This window comes from Pelophylax lessonae (assembly GCF_965119305.1).
Source record: "Pelophylax lessonae genome assembly, chromosome: 3".
NCBI lineage: Eukaryota > Metazoa > Chordata > Amphibia > Anura > Ranidae > Pelophylax > Pelophylax lessonae.
In genome coordinates, this window is record NC_138770.1 from 147,348,278 (window position 1) to 147,369,807 (window position 21,530).

At 46.1% G+C, this 21,530-nt stretch overlaps 1 protein-coding gene across 1 annotated transcript in view; it reads left to right on the forward strand.

The window, feature by feature from the left end:
• The first annotated feature begins 14,804 nt into the window (after window positions 1-14,804).
• The window catches only part of ADAM17 (ADAM metallopeptidase domain 17), a 158,823-nt gene continuing 152,097 nt past the window's right edge, over window positions 14,805-21,530 (forward strand). Inside the window, exon 1 of the mRNA XM_082251945.1 lies at window positions 14,805-14,938. The gene's annotated coding sequence lies outside the window, so the exon portion shown is untranslated. The remainder of the gene's footprint in view (window positions 14,939-21,530) is intronic.

A 21,530-nucleotide genomic window follows, 5' to 3' on the forward strand; every position in this document is an offset into this window, starting at 1 on the left:
CCTGAACTCTGCACATAGCGTACCCCTGAACTCTGCACATAGCATACCCCTGAACTCTGCACATAGCACACCCCTGAACTCTGTACGCAGCGCACCCCTGAACTCTGTACATAGCTCACCCCTGAACTCTGCACTCTCTACATTGCTCACCCCTGAACTCTGCACTCTGTACATCGCTCACCCCTGAACTCTGCGCTCTCTACATTGCTCACCCCTGAACTCTGCACTCTACATAGCACACCTCTGAATTCTGTACGTAGCTCACCCCTGAACTCTGCACTCTGTACATCGCTCACCCCTGAACTCTGCGCTCTGTACATTGCTCACCCCTGAACTCTAGTCTGCACATAGCGTACCCCTGAACTCTGCACATAGCGTACCCCTGAACTCTGCACATAGCGTACCCCTGAACTCTGCACTCTGTACATAGCTTACCCCTGAACTCTGCACTCTGTACATCGCTCACCCCTGAACTCTGCGCTCTGTACATGGCGCACCCCTGAACTCTGCGCTCTGTACATTGCGCACCCCTGAACTCTGCAATCTGTACATAGCACACCCCTGAACTCTGTACGCAGCGCACCCCTAAACTCTGTACATAGCTCACCCCTGAACTCTGCACTCTACATAGCACACCTCTGAATTCTGTACGTAGCTCACCCCTTAACTCTGCACTCTGTACATCGCTCACCCCTGAACTCTGCGCTCTGTACATTGCTCACCCCTGAACTCTAGTCTGCACATAGCGTACCCCTGAACTCTGCACATAGCGTACCCCTGAACTCTGCACATAGCGTACCCCTGAACTCTGCACTCTGTACATAGCTTACCCCTGGACTCTGCACATAGCGTACCCCTGAACTCTGTACATAGCTTACCCCTGAACCCTGCACATAGCGTACCCCTGAACTCTGCACTCTGTACATAGCTTACCCCTGAACTCTGCACTCTGCATATAGCGTACCCCTGAACTCTGTACATAGCTTACCCCTGAACTCTGTACATAGCTTACCCCTGAACTCTGCACATAGCGTACCCCTGAACTCTGCACATAGCGTACCCCTGAACTCTGCACATAGCATACCCCTGAACTCTGCACATAGCACACCCCTGAACTCTGTACGCAGCGCACCCCTGAACTCTGTACATAGCTCACCCCTGAACTCTGCACTCTCTACATTGCTCACCCCTGAACTCTGCACTCTGTACATCGCTCACCCCTGAACTCTGCGCTCTCTACATTGCTCACCCCTGAACTCTGCACATAGCGTACCCCTGAACTCTGTACATAGCTTACCCCTGAACCCTGCACATAGCGTACCCCTGAACTCTGCACTCTGTACATAGCTTACCCCTGAACTCTGCACATAGCATACCACTGAACTCTGCATATAGCGTACCCCTGAACTCTGTACATAGCTTACCCCTGAACTCTGTACATAGCTTACCCCTGAACTCTGCACATAGCGTACCCCTGAACTCTGCACATAGCATACCCCTGAACTCTGCATATAGCGTACCCCTGAACTCTGCATATAGCGTACCCCTGAACTCTGTACATAGCTTACCACTGAACTCTGCACTCTGCACATAGCGTACCCCTGAACTCTGTACATAGCTTACCCCTGAACTCTGTACATAGCTTACCACTGAACTCTGCACTCTGCACATAGTGTACCCCTGAACTCTGTACATAGCGTACCCCTGAACTCTGTACATAGCTTACCACTGAACTCTGCACATAGCGTACCCCTGAACTCTGTACATAGCTTACCACTGAACTCTGCACATAGCGTACCCCTGAACTCTGCACATAGCGTACCCCTGAACTCTGTACATAGCGTACCCCTGAACTCTGTACATAGCGTACCCCTGAACTCTGCACATAGCGTACCCCTGAACTCTGTACATAGCTTACCACTGAACTCTGCACATAGCGTACCCCTGAACTCTGTACATAGCTTACCACTGAACTCTGCACATAGCGTACCCCTGAACTCTGTACATAGCTTACTACTGAACTCTGCACTCTGCACATAGCGTACCCCTGAACTCTGCACTCTGCACATAGCGTACCCCTGAACTCTGTACATAGCATACCCCTGAACTCTGCACATAGCGTACCCCTGAACTCTGTACATAGTGTACCCCTGAACTCTGCACATAGCGTACCACTGAACTCTGTACATAGCTTACCACTGAACTCTGCACTCTGCACATAGCGTACCCCTGAACTCTGTACATAGCGTACCCCTGAACTCTGCACTCTGCACATAGTGTACCCCTGAACTCTGTACATAGCGTACCCCTGAACTCTGTACATAGCTTACCACTGAACTCTGCACATAGCGTACCCCTGAACTCTGTACATAGCTTACCACTGAACTCTGCACATAGCGTACCCCTGAACTCTGCACATAGCGTACCCCCGAACTCTGTACATAGCGTACCCCTGAACTCTGCACATAGCGTACATAGAAACATAGAAACATAGAATGTGTCGGCAGATAAGAACCATTTGGCCCATCTAGTCTGCCCAATATATCTGAATCCTATGAATAGTCCCTGGCCCTATCTTGTATGAAGGATAGCCTTATGCCTATCCCATGCATGCTTAAACTCCTTCACTGTATTTGCAGCTACCACTTCTGCAGGAAGGTTATTCCATGCATCCACTACTCTCTCAGTAAAGTAATACTTCCTCATATTACTTTTAAACCTTTGCCCCTCTAATTTAAAACTGTGTCCTCTTGTGGTAGTTTTTCTTCTTTTAAATATGCTCTCCTCCTTTACCGAGTTGATTCCCTTTATGTATTTAAATGTTTCTATCATATCCCCTCTGTCTCTTCTTTCTTCCAAGCTATACATGTTAAGGTCCTTTATCCTTTCCTGGTAAGTTTTTTCCTGCAATCCATGTACTAGTTTAGTAGCTCTTCTCTGAACTCTCTCTAGAGTATCTATATCCTTCTGGAGATATGGCCTCCAGTACTGCGCACAATACTCCAAGTGAGGTCTCACCAGTGTTCTGTACAGCGGCATAAGCACTTCTCTCTTTCTACTGCTTATACCTCTCCCTATACATCCAAGCATTCTGCTGGCATTTCGTGCTGCTCTATTACATTGTCTTCCCACCTTTAAGTCTTCTGAAATAATTACTCCTAAATCCCTTTCCTCAGATACTGAGGTCAGGACTGTGTCAAATATTCTATATTCTGCCCTTGGGTTTTTACGCCCCAGGTGCATTATCTTGCACTTATCCACATTAAATTTCAGTTGCCAGAGTTCTGACCATTCTTCTAGTTTTCCTAAATCCTTTTCCATTTGGCGTTTCCCTCCAGGAACATCAACCCTGTTACATATCTTTGTGTCATCAGCAAAAAGACAAACCTTACCATCGAGGCCTTTTGCAATATCACTTATGAAGATATTAAACAAAATTGGTCCCAGTACAGATCCCTGAGGTACCCCACTGGTAACATGACCTTGTTCTGAATGTTCTCCATTGACTACAACCCTCTGTTGTCTGTCACTCAGCCACTGCCTAATCCACTCAACAATATGGGAGTCCATGCTCAATGACTGCAGTTTATTGATAAGTCTTCTATGTGGGACAGTGTCAAAAGCCTTACTAAAATCTAGATATGCAATGTCTACTGCACCTCCACCGTCTATTATTTTAGTCACCCAGTCAAAAAAATCTATAAGATTTGTTTGACATGATCTCCCTGAAGTAAACCCATGTTGTTTTTCATCTTGCAATCCATGGGATTTAAGATGTTCCACAATCCTATCCTTTAATAGGGTTTCCATTAATTTGCCTACTATTGATGTCAGACTCACTGGTCTATAGTTGCTCGATTCCTCCCTACTACCTTTCTTGTGAATGGGCACGACATTTGCCAATTTCCAATCTTCCGGGACGACTCCTGTTACTAATGATTGGTTAAATAGATCTGTTAATGGTTTTGCCAGCTCACCACTAAGCTCTTTTAATAATCTTGGGTGTATCCCATCAGGACCCTATGACTTATTTGTCTTCACTTTAGACAGCAATCTTAGAATGTCTTCCTCTGTAAAGACACATGCATCAAATGATTCATTAGTCATCCTTTCAAGTGGAGGTCCTTCTCCTTCTTTTTCTTCTGTAAAAACTGAACAGAAGTATTCATTAAGGCAGTCAGCTAGCCCTGAACTCTGTACATAGCGTACCCCTGAACTCTGTACATAGCTTACCACTGAACTCTGCACTCTGCACATAGCGTACCCCTGAACTCTGTACATAGCTTACCCCTGAACCCTGCACATAGCGTACCCCTGAACTCTGCACTCTGTACATAGCTTACCCCTGAACTCTGCACATAGCATACCACTGAACTCTGCATATAGCGTACCCCTGAACTCTGTACATAGCTTACCCCTGAACTCTGTACATAGCTTACCCCTGAACTCTGCACATAGCGTACCCCTGAACTCTGCACATAGCGTACCCCTGAACTCTGCACATAGCATACCCCTGAACTCTGCAATCTGTACATAGCACAACCCTGAACTCTGTACGCAGCGCACCCCTAAACTCTGTACATAGCTCACCCCTGAACTCTGCACTCTACATAGCACACCTCTGAATTCTGTACATAGCGCACCCCTGAACTCTGTACATCGCTCACCCCTGAACTCTGCGCTCTGTACATTGCTCACCCCTGAACTCTAGTCTGCACATAGCGTACCCCTGAACTCTGCACATAGCGTACCCCTGAACTCTGCACATAGCGTACCCCTGAACTCTGCACATAGCTTACCCCTGAACTCTGCACTCTGTACATCGCTCACCCCTGAACTCTGCGCTCTGTACATGGCGTACCCCTGAACTCTGCACATAGCGTACCCCTGAACTCAGCACATAGCGTACCCCTGAACTCTGCACTCTGTACATAGCTTACCCCTGGACTCTGCACATAGCGTACCCCTGAACTCTGCACTCTGTACATAGCTTACCCCTGAACCCTGCACATAGCGTACCCCTGAACTCTGCACTCTGTACATAGCTTACCCCTGAACTCTGCACTCTGCATATAGCGTACCCCTGAACTCTGTACATAGCTTACCCCTGAACTCTGTACATAGCGTACCCCTGAACTCTGCACATAGTGTACCCCTGAACTCTGTACATAGCGTACCCCTGAACTCTGTACATAGCTTACCACTGAACTCTGCACATAGCGTACCCCTGAACTCTGTACATAGCTTACCCCTGAACCCTGCACATAGCGTACCCCTGAACTCTGCACTCTGTACATAGCTTACCCCTGAACTCTGCACATAGCATACCACTGAACTCTGCATATAGCGTACCCCTGAACTCTGTACATAGCTTACCCCTGAACTCTGTACATAGCTTACCCCTGAACTCTGCACATAGCGTACCCCTGAACTCTGTACATTGCGCACCCCTGAACTCTGCAATCTGTACATAGCACACCCCTGAACTCTGTACGCAGCGCACCCCTAAACTCTGTACATAGCTCACCCCTGAACTCTGCACTCTACATAGCACACCTCTGAATTCTGTACATAGCGCACCCCTGAACTCTGTACTTTGCTCACCCCTGAACTCTGCGCTCTGTACATTGCTCACCCCTGAACTCTAGTCTGCACATAGCGTACCCCTGAACTCTGCACATAGCGTACCCCTGAACTCTGCACATAGCGTACCCCTGAACTCTGCACATAGCTTACCCCTGAACTCTGCACTCTGTACATCGCTCACCCCTGAACTCTGCGCTCTGTACATGGCGTACCCCTGAACTCTGCACATAGCGTACCCCTGAACTCTGCACATAGCGTACCCCTGAACTCTGCACTCTGTACATAGCTTACCCCTGGACTCTGCACATAGCGTACCCCTGAACTCTGTACATAGCTTACCCCTGAACCCTGCACATAGCGTACCCCTGAACTCTGCACTCTGTACATAGCTTACCCCTGAACTCTGCACTCTGCATATAGCGTACCCCTGAACTCTGTACATAGCTTACCCCTGAACTCTGTACATAGCTTACCCCTGAACTCTGCACATAGCGTACCCCTGAACTCTGCACATAGCGTACCCCTGAACTCTGCACATAGCATACCCCTGAACTCTGCACATAGCACACCCCTCAACTCTGTACGCAGCGCACCCCTGAACTCTGTACATAGCTCACCCCTGAACTCTGCACTCTCTACATTGCTCACCCCTGAACTCTGCACTCTGTACATCGCTCACCCCTGAACTCTGCGCTCTCTACATTGCTCACCCCTGAACTCTGCACATAGCGTACCCCTGAACTCTGTACATAGCTTACCCCTGAACCCTGCACATAGCGTACCCCTGAACTCTGCACTCTGTACATAGCTTACCCCTGAACTCTGCACATAGCATACCACTGAACTCTGCATATAGCGTACCCCTGAACTCTGTACATAGCTTACCCCTGAACTCTGTACATAGCTTACCCCTGAACTCTGCACATAGCGTACCCCTGAACTCTGCACATAGCATACCCCTGAACTCTGCATATAGCGTACCCCTGAACTCTGCATATAGCGTACCCCTGAACTCTGTACATAGCTTACCACTGAACTCTGCACTCTGCACATAGCGTACCCCTGAACTCTGTACATAGCGTACCCCTGAACTCTGTACATAGCTTACCACTGAACTCTGCACTCTGCACATAGTGTACCCCTGAACTCTGTACATAGCGTACCCCTGAACTCTGTACATAGCTTACCACTGAACTCTGCACATAGCGTACCCCTGAACTCTGTACATAGCTTACCACTGAACTCTGCACATAGCGTACCCCTGAACTCTGCACATAGCGTACCCCTGAACTCTGTACATAGCGTACCCCTGAACTCTGCACATAGCGTACCCCTGAACTCTGTACATAGCTTACCACTGAACTCTGCACATAGCGTACCCCTGAACTCTGTACATAGCTTACCACTGAACTCTGCACATAGCGTACCCCTGAACTCTGTACATAGCTTACTACTGAACTCTGCACTCTGCACATAGCGTACCCCTGAACTCTGTACATAGCGTACCCCTGAACTCTGCACATAGCGTACCCCTGAACTCTGTACATAGTGTACCCCTGAACTCTGCACATAGCGTACCCCTGAACTCTGTACATAGTGTACCCCTGAACTCTGCACATAGCGTACCCCTGAACTCTGTACATAGCTTACCCCTGAACCCTGCACATAGCGTACCCCTGAACTCTGCACTCTGTACATAGCTTACCCCTGAACTCTGCACATAGCATACCACTGAACTCTGCATATAGCGTACCCCTGAACTCTGCACATAGCTTACCCCTGAACTCTGTACATAGCTTACCCCTGAACTCTGCACATAGCGTACCCCTGAACTCTGCACATAGCATACCCCTGAACTCTGCATATAGCGTACCCCTGAACTCTGCACATAGCTTACCCCTGAACTCTGTACATAGCTTACCACTGAACTCTGCACTCTGCACATAGCGTACCCCTGAACTCTGTACATAGCGTACCCCTGAACTCTGTACATAGCTTACCACTGAACTCTGCACTCTGCACATAGTGTACCCCTGAACTCTGTACATAGCGTACCCCTGAACTCTGTACATAGCTTACCACTGAACTCTGCACATAGCGTACCCCTGAACTCTGTACATAGCTTACCACTGAACTCTGCACATAGCGTACCCCTGAACTCTGCACATAGCGTACCCCTGAACTCTGTACATAGCGTACCCCTGAACTCTGCACATAGCGTACCCCTGAACTCTGTACATAGCTTACCACTGAACTCTGCACATAGCGTACCCCTGAACTCTGTACATAGCTTACCACTGAACTCTGCACATAGCGTACCCCTGAACTCTGTACATAGCTTACTACTGAACTCTGCACTCTGCACATAGCGTACCCCTGAACTCTGCACTCTGCACATAGCGTACCCCTGAACTCTGTACATAGCATACCCCTGAACTCTGCACATAGCGTACCCCTGAACTCTGTACATAGTGTACCCCTGAACTCTGCACATAGCGTACCCCTGAACTCTGTACATAGCTTACCACTGAACTCTGCACTCTGCACATAGCGTACCCCTGAACTCTGTACATAGCGTACCCCTGAACTCTGCACTCTGCACATAGTGTACCCCTGAACTCTGTACATAGCGTACCCCTGAACTCTGTACATAGCTTACCACTGAACTCTGCACATAGCGTACCCCTGAACTCTGTACATAGCTTACCACTGAACTCTGCACATAGCGTACCCCTGAACTCTGCACATAGCGTACCCCTGAACTCTGTACATAGCGTACCCTTGAACTCTGCTCATAGCGTACCCCTGAACTCTGTACATAGCTTACCACTGAACTCTGCACATAGCGTACCCCTGAACTCTGTACATAGCTTACCACTGAACTCTGCACATAGCGTACCCCTGAACTCTGTACATAGCTTACTACTGAACTCTGCACTCTGCACATAGCGTACCCCTGAACTCTGCACATAGCGTACCCCTGAACTCTGTACATAGCGTACCCCTGAACTCTGCACATAGCGTACCCCTGAACTCTGTACATAGTGTACCCCTGAACTCTGCACATAGCGTACCCCTGAACTCTGTACATAGCTTACCACTGAACTCTGCACTCTGCACATAGTGTACCCCTGAACTCTGTACATAGCGTACCCCTGAACTCTGTACATAGCTTACCACTGAACTCTGCACATTGCGTACCCCTGAACTCTGTACATAGCTTACCACTGAACTCTGCACATAGCGTACCCCTGAACTCTGCACATAGCGTACCCCTGAACTCTGTACATAGCGTACCCCTGAACTCTGCACATAGCGTACCCCTGAACTCTGTACATAGCTTACCACTGAACTCTGCACATAGCGTACCCCTGAACTCTGTACATAGCTTACCACTGAACTCTGCACATAGCGTACCCCTGAACTCTGTACATAGCTTACTACTGAACTCTGCACTCTGCACATAGCGTACCCCTGAACTCTGCACTCTGCACATAGCGTACCCCTGAACTCTGTACATAGCGTACCCCTGAACTCTGCACATAGCGTACCCCTGAACTCTGTACATAGTGTACCCCTGAACTCTGCACATAGCGTACCCCTGAACTCTGCACATAGCGTACCCCTGAACTCTGTACATAGTGTACCCCTGAACTCTGCACATAGCGTACCCCTGAACTCTGCACATAGCGTACCCCTGAACTCTGTACATAGCTTACCACTGAACTCTGCACTCTGCACATAGCGTACCCCTGAACTCTGTACATAGCTTACCCCTGAACCCTGCACATAGCGTACCCCTGAACTCTGCACTCTGTACATAGCTTACCCCTGAACTCTGCACATAGCATACCACTGAACTCTGCATATAGCGTACCCCTGAACTCTGTACATAGCTTACCCCTGAACTCTGTACATAGCTTACCCCTGAACTCTGCACATAGCGTACCCCTGAACTCTGCACATAGCATACCCCTGAACTCTGCATATAGCGTACCCCTGAACTCTGCACATAGCTTACCCCTGAACTCTGTACATAGCTTACCACTGAACTCTGCACATAGCGTACCCCTGAACTCTGTACATAGCGTACCCCTGAACTCTGTACATAGCTTACCACTGAACTCTGCACTCTGCACATAGTGTACCCCTGAACTCTGTACATAGCGTACCCCTGAACTCTGTACATAGCTTACCACTGAACTCTGCACATAGCATACCCCTGAACTCTGTACATAGCTTACCACTGAACTCTGCACATAGCGTACCCCTGAACTCTGCACATAGCGTACCCCTGAACTCTGTACATAGCTTACCACTGAACTCTGCACATAGCGTACCCCTGAACTCTGCACATAGCGTACCCCTGAACTCTGCACATAGCTTACTACTGAACTCTGCACATAGCGTACCCCTGAACTCTGCACATAGCGTACCCCTGAACTCTGTACATAGCGTACCCCTGAACTCTGCACATAGCGTACCCCTGAACTCTGTACATAGCTTACCACTGAACTCTGCACATAGCGTACCCCTGAACTCTGTACATAGCTTACTACTGAACTCTGCACTCTGCACATAGTGTACCCCTGAACTCTGTACATAGCTTACCACTGAACTCTGCACATAGCATACCCCTGAACTCTGTACATAGCTTACCACTGAACTCTGCACATAGCGTACCCCTGAACTCTGCACATAGCGTACCCCTGAACTCTGTACATAGCTTACCACTGAACTCTGCACATAGCGTACCCCTGAACTCTGCACATAGCGTACCCCTGAACTCTGCACATAGCTTACTACTGAACTCTGCACATAGCGTACCCCTGAACTCTGTACATAGCGTACCCCTGAACTCTGCACATAGCGTACCCCTGAACTCTGTACATAGCGTACCCCTGAACTCTGCACATAGCGTACCCCTGAACTCTGTACATAGCATACCCCTGAACTCTGCACATAGCGTACCCCTGAACTCTGTACATAGTGTACCCCTGAACTCTGCACATAGCGTACCCCTGAACTCTGTACATAGCTTACCACTGAACTCTGCACTCTGCACATAGCGTACCCCTGAACTCTGTACATAGCGTACCCCTGAACTCTGCACTCTGCACATAGTGTACCCCTGAACTCTGTACATAGCGTACCCCTGAACTCTGTACATAGCTTACCACTGAACTCTGCACATAGCGTACCCCTGAACTCTGTACATAGCTTACCACTGAACTCTGCACATAGCGTACCCCTGAACTCTGCACATAGCGTACCCCTGAACTCTGTACATAGCGTACCCTTGAACTCTGCACATAGCGTACCCCTGAACTCTGTACATAGCTTACCACTGAACTCTGCACATAGCGTACCCCTGAACTCTGTACATAGCTTACCACTGAACTCTGCACATAGCGTACCCCTGAACTCTGTACATAGCTTACTACTGAACTCTGCACTCTGCACATAGCGTACCCCTGAACTCTGCACATAGCGTACCCCTGAACTCTGTACATAGCGTACCCCTGAACTCTGCACATAGCGTACCCCTGAACTCTGTACATAGTGTACCCCTGAACTCTGCACATAGCGTACCCCTGAACTCTGTACATAGCTTACCACTGAACTCTGCACTCTGCACATAGTGTACCCCTGAACTCTGTACATAGCGTACCCCTGAACTCTGTACATAGCTTACCACTGAACTCTGCACATTGCGTACCCCTGAACTCTGTACATAGCTTACCACTGAACTCTGCACTCTGCACATAGTGTACCCCTGAACTCTGTACATAGCGTACCCCTGAACTCTGTACATAGCTTACCACTGAACTCTGCACATAGCATACCCCTGAACTCTGTACATAGCTTACCACTGAACTCTGCACATAGCGTACCCCTGAACTCTGCACATAGCGTACCCCTGAACTCTGTACATAGCTTACCACTGAACTCTGCACATAGCGTACCCCTGAACTCTGCACATAGCGTACCCCTGAACTCTGCACATAGCTTACTACTGAACTCTGCACATAGCGTACCCCTGAACTCTGCACATAGCGTACCCCTGAACTCTGTACATAGCGTACCCCTGAACTCTGCACATAGCGTACCCCTGAACTCTGTACATAGCTTACCACTGAACTCTGCACATAGCGTACCCCTGAACTCTGTACATAGCTTACTACTGAACTCTGCACTCTGCACATAGTGTACCCCTGAACTCTGTACATAGCGTACCCCTGAACTCTGTACATAGCTTACCACTGAACTCTGCACATAGCATACCCCTGAACTCTGTACATAGCTTACCACTGAACTCTGCACATAGCGTACCCCTGAACTCTGCACATAGCGTACCCCTGAACTCTGTACATAGCTTACCACTGAACTCTGCACATAGCGTACCCCTGAACTCTGCACATAGCGTACCCCTGAACTCTGCACATAGCTTACTACTGAACTCTGCACATAGCGTACCCCTGAACTCTGTACATAGCGTACCCCTGAACTCTGCACATAGCGTACCCCTGAACTCTGTACATAGCGTACCCCTGAACTCTGCACATAGCGTACCCCTGAACTCTGTACATAGCATACCCCTGAACTCTGCACATAGCGTACCCCTGAACTCTGTACATAGTGTACCCCTGAACTCTGCACATAGCGTACCCCTGAACTCTGTACATAGCTTACCACTGAACTCTGCACTCTGCACATAGCGTACCCCTGAACTCTGTACATAGCGTACCCCTGAACTCTGCACTCTGCACATAGTGTACCCCTGAACTCTGTACATAGCGTACCCCTGAACTCTGTACATAGCTTACCACTGAACTCTGCACATAGCGTACCCCTGAACTCTGTACATAGCTTACCACTGAACTCTGCACATAGCGTACCCCTGAACTCTGCACATAGCGTACCCCTGAACTCTGTACATAGCGTACCCTTGAACTCTGCACATAGCGTACCCCTGAACTCTGTACATAGCTTACCACTGAACTCTGCACATAGCGTACCCCTGAACTCTGTACATAGCTTACCACTGAACTCTGCACATAGCGTACCCCTGAACTCTGTACATAGCTTACTACTGAACTCTGCACTCTGCACATAGCGTACCCCTGAACTCTGCACATAGCGTACCCCTGAACTCTGTACATAGCGTACCCCTGAACTCTGCACATAGCGTACCCCTGAACTCTGTACATAGTGTACCCCTGAACTCTGCACATAGCGTACCCCTGAACTCTGTACATAGCTTACCACTGAACTCTGCACTCTGCACATAGTGTACCCCTGAACTCTGTACATAGCGTACCCCTGAACTCTGTACATAGCTTACCACTGAACTCTGCACATTGCGTACCCCTGAACTCTGTACATAGCTTACCACTGAACTCTGCACATAGCGTACCCCTGAACTCTGCACATAGCGTACCCCTGAACTCTGTACATAGCTTACCACTGAACTCTGCACATAGCGTACCCCTGAACTCTGTACATAGCTTACTACTGAACTCTGCACTCTGCACATAGCGTACCCCTGAACTCTGCACATAGCGTACCCCTGAACTCTGTACATAGCGTACCCCTGAACTCTGCACATAGCGTACCCCTGAACTCTGTACATAGTGTACCCCTGAACTCTGCACATAGCGTACCCCTGAACTCTGCACATAGCGTACCCCTGAACTCTGTACATAGTGTACCCCTGAACTCTGCACATAGCGTACCCCTGAACTCTGTACATAGCTTACCACTGAACTCTGCACTCTGCACATAGCGTACCCCTGAACTCTGTACATAGCTTACCCCTGAACCCTGCACATAGCGTACCCCTGAACTCTGCACTCTGTACATAGCTTACCCCTGAACTCTGCACATAGCATACCACTGAACTCTGCATATAGCGTACCCCTGAACTCTGTACATAGCTTACCCCTGAACTCTGTACATAGCTTACCCCTGAACTCTGCACATAGCGTACCCCTGAACTCTGCACATAGCATACCCCTGAACTCTGCATATAGCGTACCCCTGAACTCTGCACATAGCTTACCCCTGAACTCTGTACATAGCTTACCACTGAACTCTGCACATAGCGTACCCCTGAACTCTGTACATAGCGTACCCCTGAACTCTGTACATAGCGTACCCCTGAACTCTGTACTCTGCACATAGTGTACCCCTGAACTCTGTACATAGCGTACCCCTGAACTCTGTACATAGCTTACCACTGAACTCTGCACATAGCATACCCCTGAACTCTGTACATAGCTTACCACTGAACTCTGCACATAGCGTACCCCTGAACTCTGCACATAGCGTACCCCTGAACTCTGTACATAGCTTACCACTGAACTCTGCACATAGCGTACCCCTGAACTCTGCACATAGCGTACCCCTGAACTCTGCACATAGCTTACTACTGAACTCTGCACATAGCGTACCCCTGAACTCTGTACATAGCGTACCCCTGAACTCTGCACATAGCGTACCCCTGAACTCTGTACATAGCGTACCCCTGAACTCTGCACATAGCGTACCCCTGAACTCTGTACATAGCTTACCACTGAACTCTGCACATAGCGTACCCCTGAACTCTGTACATAGCTTACTACTGAACTCTGCACTCTGCACATAGCGTACCCCTGAACTCTGTATGTAGCGTACCCCTGAACTCTGCACTGCGTACATATTGGACCTCTGCGCTTCAATAGTAAGAATAAAATACTAGCTATGCATTGAAATGTTTTTTCTCTATATTATCTTCTTAACATTTGGTAGTCCTAGCCCAAAGAATTGTAAGAAGTATCCTTTATTTATCTCATGGACGAAATGTGAGAAATAGGGTAATTTAATGCAATCATTCCATAAACATCTTTCATTTGAGGAAAATATGCTATAAATAGTTTACCATTAGCCAATAAAAAAAAAAATGTCCCTGGATTTCATTTTAAAAATCTTGTCACCTTAGTCTGGTAGCAAAGAGGTTAACAGTGGTTTCTTTGTTTTACTTGGTTGGGGGACACCCCTATGAGAGGCAGGCGGTATGTGAGTCCCGTCTATTCCACATAACAGCTGGACTCACAGACACCACTATGACTGGAGGAAGTTCAGGCGTCACCAGCATGCTCTGGTCACATGACTAGTCATCCTGCATGAGGCGGATCACCTGCTGTACGGCGTGTTTCTATGGGCGGAGTGATCTGTGAATGAATGTAGTCCCAGCACTGTGTGTAGGAAGAGACTTGTTGCATGGTCTTGTTTCATTTCGGCCGGAGTTCGGTGTGCCTCCGCCTGAGGCTTGCCTGAAAGCGGCGGGCACATCCGGGTACACGATGATCAGGTAAGGAGTGTGGTCACCACCCTTCTGTGTGTCAGTAGGCTGCTTTTATCATTGTTATTATTGGATGTCAGGGAGATATGGCCAGTGTTTACTGTCAGCTATGAGAGACAGAGAGAGAGGGATGATCCACAGCTCCAGGGACTGCTCTCTGGTCACCTATGGAGGAGCTATTGGCAGCACTCTGGTTGTTGGCCAGGAGGGCAGAGATGAGATTACTGATCTGGGTTTACAATTCATTTTTTTTTCAATAAAGCTGCCCATATGCTATACAATCTGATTGGTCAATCTCCACCCATATGCTATACAATCTGATTGGTCAATCTCCGCCAATACGCTATACAATCTGGACAATCTCCGCCCATATGCTATACAATCTGGTCAATCTCCGCCCATACGCTATACAATCTGATTGGACAATCTCTGCCTATACGCTATACAATCTGATTGGTCAATCTCCACCCATATGCTATACAATCTGATTGGTCAATCTCCACCCATATGCTATACAATCTGATTGGTCAATCTCCACCCATATGCTATACAATCTGATTGGTCAATCTCCGCCAATACGCTATACAATCTGGACAATCTCCACCCATATGCTATACAGTCTGATTGGACAATCTCTGCCCATATGCTATACAGTATGATTGGACAATCTCTGCCCATATGCTATACAATCTGATTGGACAATCTCTGCCTATACGCTATACAATCTGATTGGACAATCTCCGCCCATACGCTATACAGTCTGATTGGACAATCTCCGCCCATACGCTATACAGTCTGATTGCACAATCTTTGCCCATACACTATACAGTCTGATTGGACAATCTCCACCCATACGCTATACAGTCTGATTGGACAATCTCTGCCCATATGCTATACAGTATGATTGGACAATCTCTGCCCATATGCTATACAATCTGATTGGACAATCTCTGCCTATACGCTATACAATCTGATTGGACAATCTCCGCCCATATGCTATACAGTCTGATTGGACAATCTCCGCCCATATGCTATACAGTCTGATTGGACAATCTCCGCCCATACGCTATACAATCTGATTGGACAATCTCCGCCCATACGCTATACAATCTGATTGGACAATCTCCGCCCATACGCTATACAGTCTGATTGGACAATCTCCGCCCATACGCTATACAGTCTGATTGCACAATCTTTGCCCATACACTATACAGTCTGATTGGACAATCTCCACCCATACGCTATACAGTCTGATTGGACAATCTCCGCCCATACGCTATACAATCTGATTGCACAATCTTTGCCCATACGCTATAAAGTCTGATTGCACAATCTTTGCCCATACGCTATACAATTTTGATTGGACAATCTCCTTTTTAGATACACGTTAATCCCTTTTAAAAGGTTCTAAATGCTTGGGGGGGGGGGGGGGGCATACATAAAATCAGTGATTGGCTGTCACAGTGATCCCATGATGGTGACTTTGGACAGCTCAGTCTCTGCGCTGGGAGCTTGGAGTGAGGGTGCAGAAACATCAGTTGCCAAGCAACGCCTATGTGTGGCGTGTGGGAGTTAACCACTTCAATACCCGGCACATTTAGACCCCGTTCACATTAACTGCGCCTTTGAAAATTGCACGATTTCAAAGCTGCATGCACAGATGTCTATTGAAGTCGCACGCAAAATCGCCACAAGTAGCACATGTACTATTTTTTTCAAATCGATGCGGCACCGCAAAGTCAGCGTTGCATCAATTTGAACACTGCCATTGTCGACAATAGGGTGCGACTTGACCTGGCAAATCTCATGACAAATCGCGCCAATGTGAACGGAGGCTTAACCTCTGCCTGCCCAGGCAAATTTTCAGCTTTTGGCGCTGTCGCACTTTGAAAATTTCACAGTCATGCAACACTGTACTGGTATGACATTTTTAGCATTTTTTTTTCACACAAATAGAGATTTTTTTAGTTGGTATTTAATCACCTCTGGGTTTTTTATTTTTTTTTTGCTAATTGAAAAAAAGAGTGAAAATTTAGAAAGAAAGTAAAAATAAAAAGCGCTTTTCTTTGTTTCTGTTATCTAAATAATCTTTCTTCATAAATTTAGGCTTAATTATTCTGCTACATTTCTTTGTTAAAAATAACCCAAATCAGTGTATATTATTTAGTCTGCAGGAAAGTTATAGAGTCCACAAACTACGATATATATATATATATAGGTGCATCTCATAACATTAGATTATCATCAAAAAGATAATTTATTTCAGTAATTTAATTCAAAAAGTGAAATGTTTTATATAGATGCGTTACACACCGAGCAATATAGTTCAAGCATTTCTTCTTTTTTTTTTTTTTTGATGATTATGGCTTGCAGCTAGTGAAAACCCAAAATTCAGTATCTCAGAATATTAGAATATTTCATAAGACCAATAAAAAAAGGATTTTTAATAGAGAAATGTTGGCTTAGTGAAAAGTAAGTCCATGTACAGTATAGTATGCACTCAAGACTTGGTCAGGGCTCCTTTTTGTATAAGTTTCTGCATCAATGGGGTCACACTGGACCTCCTGCAACCTGGATTCTGTGCCACTCCACTCTTCCTCAAGGACTCTGAGACCTTGATCTCCAAATACTATTTTCCACAGTCAGCGATGATTTGGGGACCCATGCCAACTGGTGTTGGTCCACTGTGTTTTATCTGGTCCAAAATCAGAGCAGCCCTCTAGAAGGAAATGTCATCTTCCCTCTGCTGACCAGCTTTATGGAGATGCTAATTTGATTTTCCAGCAGGACTTGGTACCTGCCCACACTGCCAAAAGTACCAATACCTGGTTTAATGATCATGGTATCACTGTGCTTGATTGGCCAGCAAACTCGCCTGACCTAAACCCCATAGAAAATCTGTGGGGTATTTCCAAGAGGAAAATAAGAGATACCAGACCAAGCAGTGCCAATGAACTGAAGGTTGCTATCAAAGTAACCTGGGCTTCCATAACACCTCAGCAGTGCCACAGGCTTATCTCCTCCATGCCATGCTGCATTGATGGAGTAATTCATGCAAAAGGAGACCCAAACTAAGTATTGAGTGGATTCTCTACTGTACATGGACATACTTTTAAGTAAACCAACATTTCTGTATTAAAAATCCTTTTTTTTTTTTTTTTTTTTTTAAATTGGACTTACCTTACGCAATATTCTAATTTTCTGAGATACTGAATTTTGGATTTTCACTAGCTATAAGCCTTAATCATCAAAGAAATGCTTGAAATGTATCACTCTGTGTGTAACGCATCTATATAACATTTATCAACATTTATAACAGTTATGAGTTTCACTTTTTGAATTGAATTAGGCTCCTTTCACACGGCCGCTCCGTGTGTCCGCAAATCATCCCATCCGTTTGCGGATGATTTGCGGACATAATGTAAGTGAATGGCACTGCGGGTGTCAGCGGAATACCATCCGCTGACACCCGATTTTCCTCCTGTCAGTTCTGTTCCGTTTTTACGAATGGAACAGAACCCTATTTTTCCTTCCGTGTAAAAAACGGAAAGGAAGGAAAATCGGATGTCAGCGGTGTCATCCGCTGACATCCGCAGTGCCATATACTTACATTATGTCCGCATATCATCCGCAAACGGATGGGATGATATGCGGGCATACGGAGCGGATGACACAAATGTCATCCGCTCCGTGGAAAAAAAAAAGTCCCGCAGCGGACCTTTCACACGGAGCGGCCGTGTGAAAGGAGCCTTACTGAAATAAATTAACTTTTTGATGATATTCTAATGTTATGAGATGCACCCATGTCTGAATATCGATCAGTCCTGTTGTACTGGGGGCCTAATTTCTTGAGGACCCAAAATGTCAGGACAGTACAAATACCTCCCAAATTACCCCTTTTTGGAAAGTAGCAAGTCCATATTTAGAAAGAGGCACGGTGGGGTTTTTTTTTTTTTTTTGGAAGTAGTAATTTCTTCACAATTTTTAAAAAAAATGAAGACATTTAAAGAAAATTACCAGTGCAGTACAGCGCCATCCTATAACCAGTGTGGTGGTGATTAAGGACACTAACTGGTGATAGACCCCAGATCTCGCTGTGAAGAGGACCTCTCGTTCCCTATTTCTATTACAAGGGATGTTTACATTCCTTGTAATAGGAATAAAAGTGATCAAAAAAAAAAGTTTAAAGGGAAAGTGTCAAAATAAAAATAATTATGAACAAAAAAAAAATCAAAGCGCCCCCGTTGCGCCTGCATATGTAAACGGTGTTTAAACCACACTTGTGATGTATTGCTGCGAACTTTGGAGTGAGAGCAATAGTTCTAGCACTAGACCTTCTCTTTAACTCAAAACAGATAAACTGTAAACATTTTTAAATCGTCACCTATGAAGATTTTGAAGTTCCTAAGTTTGGCGCAATTTTAAAGCGTGACATGTTCGGTATCTATTTACTTGCCGTAACATCAGCTTCCACATTATATAAAAAATCATTTTTTTTTTTTTTTTTTATATAAAAAATCTTTAGTGTTTTTTTTTTTTTTTATTCCATGAAAAAGTTTTTTTTGTTTTTTTTCCCCAAAAAATGCATTTGAAAAATGTCTGCGCAAATACCATGTGACATAAAAAGCTGCAACGACCACCATTGTATTCTGTAGGGTCTCTGCTAAAAAAACATATATAATGTTTGGGGGTTCTGAGTCATTTTCTAGCAAAAAAAATGATGATTTTTGCATGTAGGAGAGGAGTGCCAGAAAAGGCTTGGGCTGGAAGTGGTTAACGCACTGTGACCAGAGCAATACAGTGTTACCACAGTAAACTTTTACTACTCTGGGGAAGTACAAGAGTATTTATTTTTTTACACATTATGATTGCTTATACCAGTGAATTTCATTGGTATAAGCAACCATTTTTTCCTGAATGAAATTGATTGATTCAGTATGTATTGTTGTGATTAGCCCTGTCTGTACCATGTGATCACTGTGACCAATCACAGCTAGCAACACCATTGTACACAATAAATGGCATGTTAAAAGCTATTCGTTGTTTACAATTGTCAGGTGATCTGCCATGATTGATCACAGCAAACACATGGTACTGGCAGTGGGGCCGTACACTGATCAGTGACCGATCCTACCACAGCGCGGCGGCACGAAAGGCGCATTATAGGAGGCTGTTATGTGATGTCCACTTGGAAAAACGAATGTCCCACCCAGCCGTCATTTGATAATGGGCTGGTCGGGAAATGGATAAGCTTTCTTCCTTTTTTTTATCTTTCACAATATTTTTAATTACGTTTTTTGAGAGCAAATAGTTGGCAAAATATAAAGCTGAAGTACAGTAATGGATCGCTGTGGTAAGCAACAGGACCATACTTCTGTCTATTTGGTAAAGTATAACTCGAAGAAGTGGAACTCCTACACAGGAACAGATTCCTCTTCTAGGAAAACGGTGGACGCTGTAGACTGGTGGACGCTGTAGACTGCAATCAGGCCCCGTTCACACCTGAGCATATTGGAATTGCGGGATTCTGCCTGCGATTCCAGAATCGCAACAAAAAGCCCAACAAGCTTGCAGTGCCATTATTTCTTACTGCCACCCCAAACACACTGCGATTTTCATGTGACAAAATGCACAAATATTGCAGCAAAAAACACATCGCTAAACGCGCCTTGCTCGGTACCAAAATTTGATAGATGAGCTTCTTTGGCGCATTTTTGAAGCAGAGGTAGGCCCATTCAAAATGAATGGGGCCGCTCCAAAAATGCACAAAAAAATTTGACGCAGCAGTATCGCGCTCAGGTGTGAATGGGACCTCAGGGTGCATTGCAGTTTTCCGTTTTTTCTTTTTTCTTTTATTTTTACCTGGTGAGCTTGTCGTTAAATCTCTTCTTTTTTAAAAGAAAAGGCTGTAGCAGTTAGAGGGTTGAGACAAACTGTTTACCACCGACAGGGGTGGTTACAGTGATCCACTTTAATTTAGTTATGTAAAACCTTTATCCCAAAAGGAAATATCTGTTTTGCTGTAACTGTTTAACATCGACATATGGCCAAAACTTTTATGGTCATACTTCTCTTGTGAGTCACACACAGGAATTCACCTAGTTATGCATTACTGTGACCCAGAATCAGCTGACAGCAGACTAAGGCTCTGTTTACACTTGTGTGACTTGTCATGCGACTTTGGACACTTAGGGGTTGATTTACTAAAACTGGAGAATGCAAAATATGTTGCAGCTGTGCATGGTAGCCAATCGGCTTCTAACTTCAGCTTGTTCAATTAGGCTTTGACAATGAGACCACATACACATTGGTCATTTTTGACATGCAATTTGACATGTTAAATCAGAGCCAATTGCCGACAATACTACTGTCCGAATTGGTGCGACAACGACTTTGTGGCGCTGCAATGGTTCCCAAAAGTAGTTTCTGCACTACTTTTGGCGACTTCAGTGGGCAATTTCAATAGATATCTGTGCAGGAACACAGTGGGTTCACACTTGTGTGATGCCAGACATTGCATGTGATTTGTACCCCATTGCAGTGCACCTCACATGTGATGTCTATGCAATGCAAATTCAACTGAAATCGCATCGGATTCACA